The following is an 18112-nucleotide window of genomic DNA, read 5'->3' as shown; positions in this document are numbered from 1 at the left end:
CAGATCAGTGACACTTCTGTAGTCTTTGTGATTTTAGGGCCCATTTTTAGTTTTAATGGTTACCAAATGGACCTACAAACACTGAGTTAACAAAGTTCTTTCTTGGCTTTAGTGGATCACAGTAACCCTTAGTTAATGTGGGTACTATCACTGCCCCACCTTACATGAAAACCATGAATAATTCAAAAGAGACCAACACCAATGGGAAGCGAAGGCCAGACTTCACTCTGAAGCCACGATCCTCACACTGAGCTCCTTGGTGCCTCTACTTCTCCCATTTGTCTTGATAATGGGCAACATTCCCAAGACTGCATCTTTGCTACTTCTCTACAGATAAGTCTTCAACATAATCACACTAGAAACTTTCACAGTCTGTATGTCGACTTTTAGATATTCACAAGAGTGCTGATATTTCCAAGTCCTCAAAGGATATATTCAACTGGACAAGCTAATGTTATCTTCAAACACAATAGGACTCTAAAATTCTTTGTAAGGTTAATATAATTTGACATAGGAGAGGTCTGTCATGTGCAGAGAGAGATGAACAAGATGGGGAGGGAGAGGGAAAGGCAGAGGGAAGGGACACTAGAAAGACAGAGAGACTGACAGACAGACTCAATAGTCTTTCAAAATTCCTGTAGTTCTGTTTATGGAAATCCATCCTATATTCTTTCCCCTTCTATTCACTTCAAAATTCCTATCTGTCCAAACATGTTTGCCTCAAAAACTGTCTTGTGGATCTGACTTTTCCAACTCATTTGTACTCCTGTCTTGTCCCTGGCATTGCTCTACTCTTAAGGCTCATCACAGACTGACACTCCAATCATCCAACTTGTATCCAGTCACAGACCAATGCCTACCACATAAAAACCGCCTGGTTTGCAATTCCTTCCTTCCTAATTCAGACCCCTGTGTGCCTTCCGCTGTCACTAAGCTGTGCCCTGTGGTCTTCACCATTGTCTAACTTCTGTTCTTTCCCTTCAGCATGAAATACCAGCTTTTCTCTCACCATCCACCAGAGCTCGTCAATGCTCACTTCCTCTGTATTCCCTGAATCCAGCCTACTACAGCCAGGCTCATCAGCACTTTCAAACAAAAGGGCTAGAACTAAGCAAAGGGCAGGAGATCCAGGTTCTAGACCCAGCTCTTCTATGACCCAGCAGTTTGACTGCATTATTTACCTGTGTTGCTGATAAAAGTATCGAAGGAAGAGTTTACCTGAGCCTATGTCCAGAGCTAGAGAGCCATTATGGTGGGAAACACATGAGAGTTAGGAAAGGCATGGAAACTGTAGTCCCTCAGCAGCACACCGCAAAATCCATCAAAGCAGCAGCTGCCCCTCCTTCCTGCCCCAACCTATGGCTACTGTGAGCTGTCAAAAATGGAGGCTCCTGTCAAAATGGTAGCACCAGATCTCCTCAGGAGCTAGCCACTGTGGCACATTATCTTTCCTTTGTAAGCAGGAGCTGCCCTCAGGAGCTGTCCACCATGGTGGTAGTGGTGAATGAAATAACCACTGCAAGAGTTATCCCATAGGAGCTGTCCATAGTGGCAGCACCTCTTCTGTAGCCCCACAGAGATGGCACCTCATCCAAAGACACCTGCAGCCAAGGGCTGACTTTCCACCCTAACCCATGGGCCTGATACAGGATAAAAGACGTTTTAAAAAGCCACCAATCCCTGAGCTCCCCAAGTCCAGTATTTGAAATCCCATCAATTTTCAACCTGGAAATCTCTGCCCTCAGAAACTCCATCCCCTAAGAAACCCTATATACGCCCTGGCCTTTGTCCAGTTCCCCAATGGCCACTCTGGGGAGCAGAAGGCAACCATCCCTGGTTTCGTCCCTCCACACCCTAGACCTTCCAATAAATCTCTTTCATGAGACTTGCTGCCTGGTGTGACTCTCTCATTGAGCCAAGCAGCAATGGAGAGAAGAGAAGTGAAGCAGGGCAGAGGCTCCTGAGCTCCTCTGCTCAGTGGGGGATACCCTCCTCTGGTAGCTGCAACACCTCTGCTGAGGCTGCTTCCTCTCAGAGCTGGGTGGTTTCTGAGCTTCCGGCTCAGGATGCACTTCCACTGGAATACTTTCTCCCCTCAAAGCAGTATGGTTCCTGGGCTTCTAAGTCCCAGGATACCCCTCTATCTGAGCAGAAACAATTATATAGAAACAGTTAAAAAAGCCTTGGGGACAGTTAGGAAAGGCATGGCAGGAGCAGAAAGCTGGTTGATCACATTTTTCATCGACAAAATAGAAGTATACAAAGAGAAAAGGAAGTAGGACAAGGCAGTAACACCTCACACCTCACTCCCGGTGAGATATTTCCTCAAGCAGAATCCTACTTCCCAAAGGTCTCCAAAGCCCCTCTACAGTGCCATATATCAACTGGGGACTAAGTATTCAAATATGTGAGCCTATTGGGGCTCTCTATACTCAAACAAACAAAATATAAGCATGAGGCTGAAACAGCAAATAATCCACACTTTTCAACTTCAAGTTGAGATCCAGGGTGAATCAAAACCACTTACATTTTGCTGAGAAAATAGATTTTGGATGTTTTTACCACATATACAAAAAAAAGCACTAGCTATAAAAGGCAAAGCTCTCACAATTTGTCAATTATAGGAATCACTTATATGGTATATTTATATTAACAAAGTAGATAGTACAACTACATACACACACACACACACACACACACACACACACACACACACACAGGCCTCCAGCAGGTATTAAATATCAGAAATGAGATGTTGAATTAGATTATCTCTAATATCATCTAGGTATTAAATCCTTTAGTTCCTAAAACAATTACTGCCTTAAAATTTATGACTTAATTATAAGTTTGGATTTGTATAAATAAGATATTTGCTAAATTACACATGTAACTATAAATAATTGACAAATATTCTAAGGGAGAAAGTCATATGTTTTAACATTTGTGAACTTGGCAAAGCATAATAGAGTTACAGTCTTTCCATCTTTTTATTTTGGTTATGAGATTGTAAATCTGAATAGGTGAACACGGGGCCAGAAGTCTGCTGTGTAACGTTTTCAAATATACTGATTTTTTATTCCTTTAATAAAGATTATCTGCAATCTGTAAGTGTCTTGTCCAGGTGTGGTACAGAATAGCAGGTAGCTACTACAAACAAAGAACTAACTGAGCCACATTATCCTTTCTAATCATTTGGAATAAACAATGTTTATATCAACACAGATCGAGAACTGCTTTTCTGAGAAAGAGGTAACCATTCTAAGAAGATAACATGGCATCAAATGTTTTGGGTTTTGTATACAGCTATGAGGACAAGCATAACAAACCCCAAAGGCCCAATGCAGACTACAAAGAAAGCTGTCAGAGTGGTTACATTTCCTAGTTCAATAATTTTTGTTTCTTTCAAGAAATAGAGAAGTTTGTTCAGTGTCAGAAACTAAAACAGGGAAGGTAATCATCCACATCATAAAAAAATACAACATTGGTATATGCCAATTTTTAAAATGTATGAACACTCAATGTGTGCCATACACATGTGCATGTATGCTCTTATACAGATACATTTTGTGGTATTCTCACTGAATAGTTTCTAATATTTTACTTAACATGATAGTTTTAGAATAATTATATAACCCATTCGAATACTTACATAATAACCCATGTTTTAAGTGTTTTAAGGCTTGAATCTTATAATTATTCTCAGAACCTTATGAGTACAGGATTTAAAATGCCAAGTTTAACACAATGTCTCTTACACAACGAAGCACAATAAATAAATGCTGTCTTCCTGCCTAAACTTCTACAGTGCTGGGATTACAGGCCTGAGTCACAGAACCTTTTAGATTATGGCAGATAACGGCATTACCTGACTTAAAAATATTAAAGACCAGAGTGTATTTTTATTCATCCATCTATAAAAAGTATCTATTTAGCACCCTGTATGCAAACACATCTGTGAGATGATAATGCACAGATGAATCCAAACAACATGACCACTTTGGTCTGAAGGAGGTTTAGAGGCAGGGAAAGGCTGAGTAAGAGTTAAGACTAAAAACAGCCTCAGCAAATGTTATCCAGTTGAAAGAACACCAGACAAAACCAAATATGCAAAGAAGAAAGAAGGATGCTTGGGAATCTTTGAGAAATTCTATGTAAAAGGAGCCTTTCACAAGGCTTAGGAAAAGTGGGATTAAAACACAAACAAATGAGTTGAGATCCAACGTATTCAGCCTCATACCAAATAATGGGGTGCAATCAAAAATTTCTAAGTAGCCCTTTGGTTTTGCCTGCACTGAAAGATGATCCTGTGCTACAACTCTCTGTACCCAGACCCTGCTGGGAGGGAGCTGGTCCCTGAGTAGTATTCACTCACAGGCTTACAGGAGGATCAAGTCACTGTCAGAATCAGGAAGACCAGTTAATATCAGAAATAAGCAGATGGCAAAAGGAAAGTCCAACAACCTAAGCAATAGAAACTAAGGCCACTTAGCATCACAGAACCCAGTTCTGCCAACACAGCAAGTCACGGATACTCCAACACACTAGAAAAGCAAGAATCTGATTTTAAATCACAACTCATGATGATGTTAGAGGACTTTAAGAAGGTCATAAATAGCTCCCTTAAAGAAATACAGGACAACATAGGTAAACATGTAGAAGCCCTTAAAGAAAAAAAAAGGAAACGCACACACACACAAAACCATAAAAATCCTTTAGAGAATTACAGGAAAACACAAGCAAACCGGTGAAGGAATTGAACAAAACTATCCAGGATCTAAAAATGGAAATTAAAACAATAAAGAAACCACAAAAGCAGACAACCCTAAAGATAGAAAACCTAGGAAAGAGATCAGGAGTCATAGATGCAAATATCAACAACAGAATACAATATATGGAGAGAGAGTCTCAGGGGCAGAAGATACTATAGAAAACATTGATACAACAGTCAGAGGAAATGCAAAATGCAAATATCTCCTAAGACAAAACATACATGAAATCCAGGACACAATGAGATCAAACCTGAGGATAATAGGTGTAGAAGAGAGTGAAGATTCCCAACTTAAAGGGCCACGAAATATCTTCAACAAAACTATAGAAGAAAATTTTCCTAACCTAATGAAAGATATGACCTTAAACATATGAGAAGTCTACAAAATTCTGAATAGATTGGAACAAAAAAGAAATTTCACACATCACATAACAGTCAAAACACCAAATGCACAAAAGAAAGAATATTAAAAGGAGTAAGGGGAAAAGGTCAAGTAACATACAAAAGCAGACCTCCCAAAATCACACCACACTTCTCAACAGAAACTATGAAAGCTAGAAGATACTGGGCATATGTCATACAGTTCCTAAAAGAACACGAATGCCAGCCAAGGCTACTAAATATAGCAAAACCCTCTATTACCATAGAAGGAAAAACCAAGATATTCCAGGACAAAACCAAATTTACACAATATGTTTTCACAAATCCAATCCTACAAAGGATGACAGAAAGAAAACTCTAAGACAAGAAGGGAAACTACACCCTAGAAAAAGCAAGAAAGTAATCTTCTTTCAACTAACCCAAAAGAAGACAGCCACACAAACATAATTCCACCTCTAACAACAAAAATAACAGGAAACAACAATCATTGATCCCTAATATCTCTCAACAACAATGGACTCAAATCCCCAATAAAAAGACAGACTAACAGACTGCATACATAACAAGGGCACAACATTTTGCTGCATACAGGAAACACACCCCAGTGGCAAAGGCAGACACTACCTCAGAATAAAAAGCTGGAAAACAATTCTCCAAGCAAATGGTCCTAAAAAAACAAGCTAGAGTAGACATTCAAATATCAAATAAAATCAACTTTCAACCAAAAAGTATCAATAAAAGATAAGAAAGAACAGTTCATAGGCTTCAAAGAAAAAAGCCACCAAGATGAAATCTCAATTCTGACTATCTATGCTCCAAATGCAAGACCACCTAAATTCACAAAAGAAACCTTACTAAAGCTCAAAGAACATATTGTACCTCACACAATAATAGTGGGAAACTTCAAAGCCACACTCTCATCAATGGACAGATCCTGGAAACAGAAACCAAACAGAAACACAGTGAAACTAACAGAAGATATGAACCAAATGGATCTAACAGATAGCTATAGAACATTGACCATATAATCAGTCACAAAACAGGCCTCAACAGATACAAGGAAATTGAAATATCCTGTACATCCTATCAGATCACCACAGACAAAGATTGGTTTTCAATAACAACAAAAACAACAGAAAGCCCACATATACATGGAAGCTAAACAATGCTCTACTCAATCATAACTTGGTAAAAAAAGAAAGAAAGAAAGAAAGAAAGAAAGAAAGAAAGAAAGAAAGGAAGAAAGAAAGAAAGAAATGGAAGATGTCTTAGAATTTAATGAAAACAAAGGCACAATATACCAAAACTTATGGGACACAATGAAAACAGTACTAAGAGGAAAACTCATAGCTCTGAGTGCCACCAGAAAGAAACTGAAGAGAACATACACTAACATCTTGACAGAACACCTAAAAGCTCTAGAAAAAAAAAAAAAAAAAAAAAAAAAAAAAAAAAAAAAACCACCCAAGAGGAGTAGACCGCAAGAAATAATAAATCTCAGGGCTGATATCAAGTAGAAACAGAAAGAACTACACAAAGAATCAACAAAACCAGGAGCTAGTTCTTTCAGAAAATCAACAAGAGAGGTAAACCCTTAGCCAGGCTAAAAAGAGGGCACAGAGATGGTGTTCAAATTAACACAATCAGAAGTAAAAAGAGGGGAACATTATAACAGAAACAGAGGGAATTCAAAAACAATCATTAAATCCTACTACAAAAGCCTACACCCAACAAAACTAGAAAATATGGATGATATGAACAATTTTCTACACAGACACCAGTATCAAAGTTACATCAGGATCAGTTAAACCATCTAAACAGTCCCATAACCCCTAAAGAAATATAAGCAGTCAACAAAAGTCTCCCAACCAAAAAAAGCCCAGGACCAGATGACTTCAGTGCAGAATTCTATCAGATCTTCATAGAAGACCTAGTATCAATACTCTCCAAACTATTCCACAAAATAGAAACAGAAGGAATAATACCCAATCCACTTTTTGAATGTACAATTATGCTCATACCTAAACCACACAAAAAGATCCAATAAAGAAAGAGAAATTCAGACCAATTTCCCTCATGAACATCAATACAAAATACTCAATAAAATTCTTGCAAACCACTTTCCTGTGTGGCCATGGCGGCTAACACGACCATGAACCATCTGAACTCCTGCCACTAGAGCTAGTGGAAAAGTGTATAGGATCAAGAATTCACATTGTAATGAGTAGTGATAAAGAAATTGTTGGTACACTTCTATGATTTGATGACTTTGTCAATATGCTGTTGGAAGATGTCACAGAATTTGAAATTACACCAAAAGGAAGAAAAATTACAAAATTAGATCAAATTGTACTAAATAAAAATAATATAACAATGCTGGTTCCTGGAAGAGAAGGGCTTGAAGTATGGATGGATTTCCTTGACTTATGCTAGATTCTGCCTTGTTTTTTTTTTTTTTTTTTTTTTTTTTTCCAAAGCCTTAATGTTTATTCTTAAAATGAAGTTTCTGTTAAAGTGAGACTTTGAAGCTATACATCCATTTTTCTAAGCTAATCATGGTTACTTTGAGAAAAGAAGAGTTTTGTCTTTTTTTAAAAAAAAGACTAAAAAAATAAAGATGTTTTGGTTAAAAAATAATTCTTGCAAACAGAATCCAAGAATACATCAAAATGATCATTCACCATGATCAAGTAGGCTTCATTCATCCCAAGGTTGCAGGGATGGTTCAGTATATAAAAATCCATCAACAGAATCTACTACATAAACAAACTCAAAGAAAAAAAAATACATAATCATCTCACTAGATGCTGAGAAAGCATTTGACAAAATTCAACACCCCTTCACGGTAAAAGTCTTGGAAAGATCAGGAATTCAAGTCCCATACCTAAACATAGTAAAAGCAATATTCAGCAAACCAGTAGCCAACATCAAAATAAATGTTGAAAAACTTGAAGCAATCACATTAAAATCAGGGACTAGACAAGGATGCCCACGCTTTCCCTACCTATTCAATATAGTACTCGAAGTACTGGCTGGAGCAATTGGACAACAAAAGGAAGTCAAAAGGATACAAATTGGAAAGAAAGAAGTGAAAATATCACTATTTGCAGATGATATGATAGTGTACTTAAGTTACCCCAAATATTCCACCAGAGAACTCCTACAGCTGATAACATCAGCAAAGTAACTAGATATAAAATTAACTCAAACAAACTAGTAGCCATCCTTTACTCAAAGGAGAAACAGACTGAGAAAGAAATTAGGGAAACGATACCCTTCACAATAAGTCACAAATAATATAAAATACCTTCTTGTGACTCTAACCAAACAAGTGAAAGATCTGTATGACAAAAACTTCAAGTCTCTGAAGAAAGAAATCAAAGAAGATCTCAGAAGATGGAAAGAACTCCCATGATCATGGATTGGCAGGCTTAATATAGTGAAAATGGCTATCTTGTCCAAAGCAATCTACAGGTTCAATTCAATTCCCATCAAAATTCCAACTCAATTCTTCATAGAGTTAGAAAGAGCAATTTGCAAATTCATTTGGAATAACAAAAAGCCCAGGACAGAAAAAACTATTATCTAGATAAATATATATCCAATAAATGATCTTTATCAGCTAGCCTGCAAGTATACTGGGTGTTTGGGTTCAGGGTCCAAGTGTAGCACTGAGCCTTTCTCAGGGTAAGTTTTTGAGTGCACAAGCGCTCGCGCGCACACACACACACACACACACACACACACACACACACACACAAGAATTATCTGGGTTGATCTACTTCAGTTAACAAAAACAGTTACCCAGAAGTAGAACTATAGAAACCAATGAGCAATGTTAGTACATTTCAGGACTTTGATGGATTAGGTTTTTGTTCGTGTTTTAGCTGGTGGTGCTTTCTATGGCCTGTATGGTACCTCCACGAGTTATACTAGAGGCCTGGGGACCTGGAACACATCCCCTCAGATAAATCCAGTTACATCAAGGTAACAAAAATCTAGTCAACTCAGGTACAAAAGGGGAGCAAGACACAAAGATATGAAGATCCATTTTCTCCTGTAGACGAGGGAGATAGTCGCCTTGGGGAAGTTTGAAGAAAGGGAAGTTGGAAAATGAAGCCAAGTCTACTTTTGTTTTGAGACAGGGTCTCACTACACAGCCCAGGCTGGTCTTAAACTCCTCATAGAGATCTGCCTGCCGAGTGCTGGGAATGAAGGCAGTACCACCACCTTTTGGCTGGACCTCAAGCTGTATTACAGAGCAATAATGATAACAACTACAGTATTGGTACAGAGACAGGAAGACAGCTCAATGGAATAGAATTGAAGAGCCAGAAATGAACCCTCACACCTATTGTCACTTGATCTTTGACAAAGGAGCTAAAACCATACAGTGAAAAAAAGATAACATTTTCAACAAATGGTGCTGGCCCAACTGCCAGGCAGCATGTAGTAGAATGCATATCGATCCATTCTTATTGACCCGTACAAAGTTCAAGTCCATGTTAATCAAGGACCTCCACATAAAGCCAGATACAGTCAAACTAATAGGGGAGAAAGTGGGAAAGAGCCTTGAATACATGGGCACTGGGGAAATTTTCCTGAACAGACCACCAATGGCTTATGTTCTAAGATTAAGAATCGGCAAATAGGACTTCCTGAAATTGCAAAGCTTCTGTAAGGCAAAGCACACTGTCATTAGGACAAAACAGCAAACAACAGAATGGAAAAGATCCTTACCAATCCTACATCTGATACAGGGCCAATACCCAATATACACAGAGAACTCAAGAAAATCAAATAACCCTATTAAGAAATGGTGGACAAAGCTAAACAAAGAATTTTCAACTGAGGAATATCGAATGTCTGAAAAGCACCTAAAGAAATGCTCATCATCCTTAGTCATCAGGGAAATGCAAATCAAAACAACACTGAGATTCTACCTTATACCAGTCAGAATGGCTAGGATCAAAAACTTAGGTGACAGCAGATGCTGGTGAGAATGTGAAGAAAGAGGAACACTTCTCCACTGTTGGTGGGATTATAAGCTGGTACAACCATTCTGGAAATCAGTCTGGAGGTTCCTCAGAAAACTGGAAATAGCACTACCTGAGGACCCAGCTATACCACTCCTGGGCATATGCTCAAAAGATGCTCCAACATAAAACAAGAATACATGCTACACTATGATCACAGCAGCCTTATTTACAGTGACCAGAAGCTGGAAAAAAAAAAAAAAAACCCCAGATGTCCTTCAACAGAGGAATGGATACAGAAAATGTGGTACATTTATACAATGGAGTACTAATCAGCTATTAAAAACAATGACTTCATGAAATTCTTAGGCAAATGCATCAATTTAGAAAATATTATCCTGTGTGAGGCAACCCAATCACAAAAAACCCACACATGGTATGTACTCACTGATAGGTGGATATTAGCCCAAAAGCTTGGAATATCCAAGATACAATTCACAGACCACAAGAAACTCAAGAAGAAGGAAGACTAAAAGTCCAGATGCTTTAGTTTTTCTTAGAAGGGGAAACAAAAAGATCCACAGGAGGATTTATGGAGACAATGTTTGAAGCAGAGACTGAAGAAAACGCTATCCAGAGACTGCCCCACCTGGAGATCCAGCCTATATACAGCCACCAAACCCAGATAATATTGTGGATGCCAAGAAATACATGCTGACAGGAGCCTGATACAGCTGTCTTCTGAGAGGCTCTGTCAGATCATGACAAATACAGAGGTGGACGCTCACAGCCAACCACTGAACTAAGAATGGGGTCCCCAATGGAGGAGTTAGAGAAAGGATTGAAGGAGCTGAAGGCATTTTTTCGTAACCCCATAAGAACAACAATACCAACCAACCAGAGCTCTTGGGGACTAAAGCACTATCCAAAGTGTACAAATGGAGGGAACTACAGCTCCAGCTGCATATATAGCAGTGGATGGCCTTGTTGAACATCAATGGGAAGAGAAGCCCTTGATCTTGCCAAGGCTTGATTCTCCAATGTAGGGAATATCAGGGCAGGAGGCAGGAGAGGGTAGGTGGGAGGGCCACTCTCATAAAAACAGAAGGAGTAGGGATAGGATAGGAGGTTTATGGGGGGAAAACAGGTAAAGGAGATAATATTTGAAATGCAAATAAAATATAGCCAATAAAAGAGAAAGAGAAAAAGTTAAGTTTAAAGTATCGAGATGCCATGTCAGAACTTCATGCTAGAAAAAAAAATGACAATAGGCTGTAAATGGCAGATTCTGAAGGAAAGAGAATAAGTTGGGAGTTTAAGGGAGATCACTGGGATGGAGCTGACAGGAACCCAGCAAAAGCAAGAGACCTCAGAGAGTAGTAGAAGAACAAAAGTGCTACTAACACACACATTTACACTGTAGTCAGTGGTATAAAGATCTACATCTAAAAATAAGAAGCAAGTGCCTATGTTTTGCCTAGCTGAACTACTTTACATGAAAATCTCTAGGTGTTTAAAGACATCTGAAAAGATTCTCTACAATATTTAAACATTAAAAACCTTGTTCCCCATGAACATCTGAAAAGATTCTCTACAATATTTAAACATTAAAAACCTTGTTCCCCATGAACATACAAGAAATCTGTCTGCTGCAACATGAAACATCTCCTTTAACTGACCTATCTGATGCCAAGGTGACAATTCCTTCCACCATGTGCAAGGGGTTTAGTGAATAAATTCTACCTCACAATTATAAGTATACTAATGTGGCCCTGGGGAAATCATTCTACTTTTGGATAGCACCCAATTTGTAAAAATAAGGATTAAAATGCTTTAAAAATACACTAGGCCCCAGTAAAGCTGCCTTGGTCATAAACAGTAGCAAAAATGACAGAGGCAAGTGTACTTGTTACCTTCAAGTCTGGCTCTGATTATTAATTATTAACAGCTTTCTCCAGGCCACAAATTGCAAGCGGCTTATGCCTAGTATCCACTGCATGGACAGAACAGCACTCCAGGAATAATGCATGTGGTGCTTTAAAACGTCAATCAATACACACCCAGATTATCACCACCACAGTTCCAACCATGGAGAATGAAACTGGCAAATACACTTCCAATCAAACAGTGGCGTCCCTTTCACAGTATTTTGTTGATTGTTTAATTCATGTAAATTGCATTTCAAGTCCTTAAACATTTTACTGCATTTACTATATAACTGAAACATCATAGCAACTGTCTTATCCAAACTTTCCAAATAAAATCAATATTCATTCATTAAATTCAAAATCTGTGAAAGGCTTACAATTACTAAATTAAAATATGCCATGTTCTTTCACTAGAAGCCTAATCAAAATGAAGGTTGCCAAATCCTCTTTTTAAATATCTTGACAATTTATTTTTTAGATTATAATATAATTACATATTTTTTCCTTTCCTTTCCTTCCCTCAACTCTCATATATTCCTCCTTATTCTCTTTCAAATCCATGCTCTCTTTTTCCATTAATTGTTTCATACATGTGCGTGCTCCTAAATATCTACAACCTGCACAGTCTGTATGTTACTTGTGTGTATGTTTTCAGAGATGCCCAATTGGTGTTGGATGACCAATTGGTTCGTTCTTCCCTGGGGAAGGCTATTTCCCCTGCCCCTAGCAGTCCTCTAAGATCCATGGCTTCATCAACCCTGGGTAGCTGGGTAGGTTTCCACTACTAAGCATGATTTTCCATCTTGTTATTAGAGAGCTGTCTACTCTCTATGCACGTCTACTATACTCTTGGATGAGTGTTCCATGGTGGCTGTTGTTATGGTTCACAGGTGTCATAGCTGTGCAGTACTGTTGGCTGCAAGATAAAATTATAGTAGTAGGTGCATCGGAGACACAAGTACAGAAAGATGGAGGAAGCTTTGCTATCCTAAGGTGCTAGCTGGTGACCCTATTAGCTTTTGGACTGGTAGAAGCCATGGGTCTAGTAAATTAGTTGACTGTGAAAGGTTTTTATCAGCTGGGCATGGTGGTGCATGCTTTTAGTCCCAGTACTCAGGAAGAAGCAGGCAGATCTGTTAGTTCAAGGCCAGTCTGGTCTACAAAGTAAGTTTCAGGACAGCCAGAGCTGTTACATAGAGAAATCCTATCTTGCAAAAACTGAAGAGAAAAAAAAGAAAAAGCCAGTGTGTGTGTGTGTGTGTGTGTGTGTGTGTGTGTGTGTGTGTGTGTGTGTATGTGTGTGTCTCATACTTTGTTGTCTACTTTTATCTCCTTACTAGACAGAGGATGGGATCAAGGGATTAAGGAAAGAAAACCAATGGGGTCAACAACCTGGTGTTTTCTGTCCTTACACACTTGGACTGATATGGGTATTCATGAGCAGCTAGCATATTGGATACTACATTAGGTATTTATATCCTTGATCTGCCAGCCAGCCACTCTCACAATTCTCGAATGGCTTCAGAACAAGGCAAACTCACTTGACATATAAGCATCTACACATTGTTTTGAAACAATGTTGAGTAGTATGAAATAAGAACAAGGATAGCATACTCCTGAGGATCAAATAGTGTCATGACTGAGCTACTATATTTTACATGGTATGAGTTAGCTACACTATACAGAGATTTAAACGAACAAACAAATAAATATAGATATTCTTGATCTTTTTTCTGACAGTTACAGGAGGATAACACATATATGGACAATGAAGCTAAGTTTCACCCTTATTGCACTTAATCGCTAACACATGCTTCCCATCTCTCAGACTTCTTTCTCAGTCATTTCTCGCTCACTCCTTAAAGCCTCTTTCAAATGTGTTTTTCTCTCTGTAGCCTCACCTGTGGCCACAGAAAGTCAACCCCATGCACTTGTGTGCACAGCTTGTACGTTGAGGAAACTTTGACAATTCCTTTCTGCTCAAAAGCATCAAATATTTCGGACACCATCTTAGATGCTAGCCACATTTCTCACTGGAATACATGGCAACCAAGTCTTTTTCGCACCTGTCCAGCTGTGCAGAACAGGAATGTTAATATCCATTTATATCCACTTGGCACACACCTCAAAACTTGGATAAACTGTGACAGGAGGGACGGGGAAATGACTTCCATCATGCTGAGGGAAGGCCCTCTCTGATGGGGGATGTTGCAGACTTCAATCAATCTATGTGGTCACCTAAGGGGAAAACACTCTAAAAGGAAACAGAAACACCCAAATGCCATGAGGCAGGAACTCTGTTGGGGTGGTAGGAGGAACAAGGGACGCTCTATAGTGAGAGCAGAGTGAGCAGGTTGGCAAACCATTTTAATCTGAAGTCAAGCAAGCACGGTGGAGGTCACATTGCCTCTCATGGGAATAATGCATCCCTTGTGTTTTGATTTATAAGGGAAGTCCTTAAATATATAGAAAAGATTTAACAAGATAAAATGCATTTTAAAATTCTACTATTGTCTGAAAAACAAAAAAATCACGGCCAAAGAAAAGGTAACAGGAAGAAAGCTAGAGGTACAGAGGACAGATTGGTGTCAAATGAGAGTGATTAGCCAGGGAGAAAGAACATTTCTGGATTTAATTAATGAACATGGTGACCCAGACCCTTTATTCCCTGAAACAAGATCTTACCACCTGTTACTTGTCAAATGTGACAAAAATGTTTGTCAGCAAAACAGGACCTCCGAGAGGCCTGCTGCTCTATTAGAGGGGTCTTACATACACGCACTATTAATTTAAGTGTGGCTCACCAAATCTGTCAGATCATGAAACAGTAACTTCAAAGATAATAAATTAATCTTCCTGTTTTCTCCGAGAATAAACTGGAGACACTGACAAACTATAACTGAAAACAAACTGTTTACACGTTTACTTAAAGAGGTGACAATGAATTCCTCTTCACGGTCTTCCTCAAATGGCCACATAAAGAAAGAGATGCAAGCAGGTCAGACTTGTCTCTAAACAGAGGAGTAAGGTGTTCGAGGGACCCGGGTTGCCCATAATCTCAGGGAGGCTAAGACTGAGGGCAGTTTGGCTATAAAGAGAGTTTTGGGCTTGAAACTAATTCAAAAAAAGAAAGGAAGGAAGGAAGGAAGGAAGGAAGGAAGGAAGGAAGGAAGGAAGGAAGGAAGAAATGAAGAAAGAAAGGAAGGAAGAAAGATAGAAAGGAAAGAAGGAAGGAAAGAAGGAAAAAAGGAAGGAAGGAAGAAAGAAAGAAAGAAAAAGAAAAAGAAAGGAAAAAAGGAAAAGAAAGGCAATATCTTAGATTTTTCTGTCACTGTGATAAAATTTACCTAACAAAAACAACTTGAGAGAGAAAGTTGCTTTGTTTTTTGTTTTGTTTTGTTTTTTTTGGTTTTGTTTTGATTTTAGCTCATATTTCAAAGTATCGTCCAGCAGGGCAGGAAGTCAGTGCAGCGGGATTTGAAGGCACTGGTCACATCCCATCCATAGTCAGGAGGCAGAGAGGAATGAGAGCAGCTGCAGCTCACTCACTCCTTTCTCCACTTTCGCACTGCAGGATCCCAACCGGGGAACTGCACTGCCACACTGCAATGGTCTCCCCTCAAGCAGTGTAACCTCCTACAGGACTGAGCAGAGGCTCATCTCCTAGGTGATCTCATTAAGCTGACAGTGTTGACTTACTATTGTGACTGAATTCTCTTACTAGCAAGTAACATGATAAATGCCAAAGCCACCATAGCACATCACCAAGACATCAAAATGGCTAAAATTAAAGGGTTACCACAGCCGAGTTCTAGAAGGAATGCAGAATAGTTACAACTTTTACAAATTGCTGAGCAAGCCCTTGCTCATCCTTTCATTCTTTTCAAGAGGCCTTCTGTCACTCTGAATTAAGTGAATAAGCCCACATTAAGTCACTAAATGAGGAGAAACATGAGGCAGGGAACCCTTTTCCCACTGAAGAACATCACCTGAGCCAGCTCTGCTGAAAGTAACTACTCAGGCCCAAGGAAGTCGTCCCTAGAGACCCAGCCATACAAACTACCTTGGTCACCACAGACTGGAGCAGTTATGGTGGCTAATGCCTTAAACCTCTAATTTGGTTACTTTATTAACCAGCAGCACCTAACTGTTGGCACCCACCAGACACATCATCTTGCAATTCTTTAAGACCAAAATGTAGGACTTTGGAATAGGAGTTCAGGAATTTGAAAAAAAAAAAAAAAAGATAAACTATTAGCAAAAGCTGTAAAATGGTAGAAAAACTGTTACTTGATGCTGAAAACAATAAAAACAAAGAATAAAAAGTAACAAAATGATTGGCAAATTATGTTCCCAGTGTAATTCAGAAGGTAACATTTTACTAGGTAAACATTTGCACCTGCCTCAGATGTCCAGGCAAAAAGCCGAGGGCAGCAGGTAGCTTCTAGCTCTCTACACAGTAATGCAAGAAAGAGATCAAAAAAAGAAAATCCAACTGACAATAAGCAAATTATAGAGGAGAGGAAGAAAGAGCAGGGCACGGGCTGGGAAATACAACAAACAGCCTCAGCTCCACTCTCTCAATAAAATGGTGAAAAGGCCCTCTCTGACCCAAGCACACATGTAAAGCCCTGGGCTAATAGCTCTAAACAATTATAGAGGTGCCTCCTAGGACCCGTTACAGCAGAAGTGTTCTTCAGTCTTAAATGAATTTGTCCCGAGGCAGTCTGACACACACAAAGGAATGTGCCCCAACACAAGGCTAGGTATGGTTTCTGGCAAACTTCGATGGGATTGGATAAACGGAATAGATGGTCCACAACATTAAGAGTATTGGCCAAAATGAGGACAATCCGACTAAAAGGGTCAAACACTATTCAAAATTCAAACAGGCCTTAGACAACTATGTGCAGACTGGATGAGAATGCTGCTCACAGGGTGAGTCTATTTTCTAACGCTGACTTCAGACATGCTTACAGGTGACAACAGAAAAGCAAGAAGGAGCCAAAGGGGAGCTAGTTCAGGGTGTTGGAGGATACACCCCATTGCAAATGAACTGACACAACAGAGGTCTAACCCAAGAGCATTCACTGTTACCAGGATTATAAATATAATGCATAATCTAGTAATAACTATTCAAAAGGATTTCAAAACAGCTTTCCAATACAGAGTCAAATCCCTCCTGTTCTTCTTGAAAAACAAAGTCTATTATGGTTAATCCTTTCCCTGTGACAGCAACAAACATTCAGGTATACAGAAAAAAATAATCTCTCTAAATATAACATCTCTAGAACAAAAGAAGCCTGTTCCCAAGAGCAATTTCTGACTTCATGAAGTCAATCTCGAGTTTCAAGTTTACTGCTATAGCCACTGAACTCCTGGAAGGACAGAGAAATTATGTAAGTACTTGCAGCTGTTACACCTACCCCGACCCTAGCACATACAGACATGCATACACACTCACACAAACACACATATGTGCAACACGTACACACATGTACACACACACATACAAGTTCATGTACTGAACACATTCTCTATCACTAATAGCACTCGGGGGAGGAGGTTAGAAAGTTTAGGAGCTGAGGTCTAGGTAGAGGAAGCAGGTAACTAGGAGCACAACTTTGAGGGGTTTGCCTGGTCCCTTCCTCCCTTCTGCTTGCTGGTCACCATGGGAAGCGTCTGCTGTGCACACCCAGTGCCATCTTTCCTGCTTCTCTATGGTCCAGAACTGATGGAGAAGAGGATTAGGAACTGAAACGTTTGAAATCATGAGAAGAAAAATCTACCCTTTCTCCTTTAATTTGTTCATTTTGGTCCTTGCCAGGGCTATTAAAGCACTAATGGCAGCATACAAACTGTGGTAACTGCAAAGCAGCCTCCAGTCTCCCCTCTCTCCTCCAAGGTGATTCACATCAGCCCTGTCATCACAGCACCTCCCATCAGATGTCATCCCAGACAACTGAGTGTAAGGCAGCCTGTAGGTTGCTTTAGATAACTCAGTTTTATAGGTGATGGCGTCCCAGTATTGGACCTAGGCTTTAAGAGGCTTTGTACTA

At 39.4% G+C, this 18112-nt stretch overlaps 1 protein-coding gene and 1 pseudogene across 2 annotated transcripts in view; one reads left to right on the top strand and one right to left on the bottom strand.

The window, feature by feature from the left end:
• The window catches only part of COMMD10 (COMM domain containing 10), a 129694-nt gene that overhangs the window by 66258 nt on the left and 45324 nt on the right, over positions 1–18112 (bottom strand). The gene's annotated exons all lie outside the window — the stretch shown is intronic.
• Positions 7284–7582, top strand: LOC308423710 (U6 snRNA-associated Sm-like protein LSm5; annotated as a pseudogene). The gene has a single exon. The product of its transcript is annotated as a U6 snRNA-associated Sm-like protein LSm5 (transcript).

The sequence above is a fragment of the Micromys minutus genome (genome assembly GCF_963924665.1).
Source record: "Micromys minutus genome assembly, chromosome: 8".
Taxonomy (NCBI): Eukaryota; Metazoa; Chordata; class Mammalia; order Rodentia; family Muridae; genus Micromys; species Micromys minutus.
This window is presented reverse-complemented; position numbering and strand designations above follow the sequence as displayed.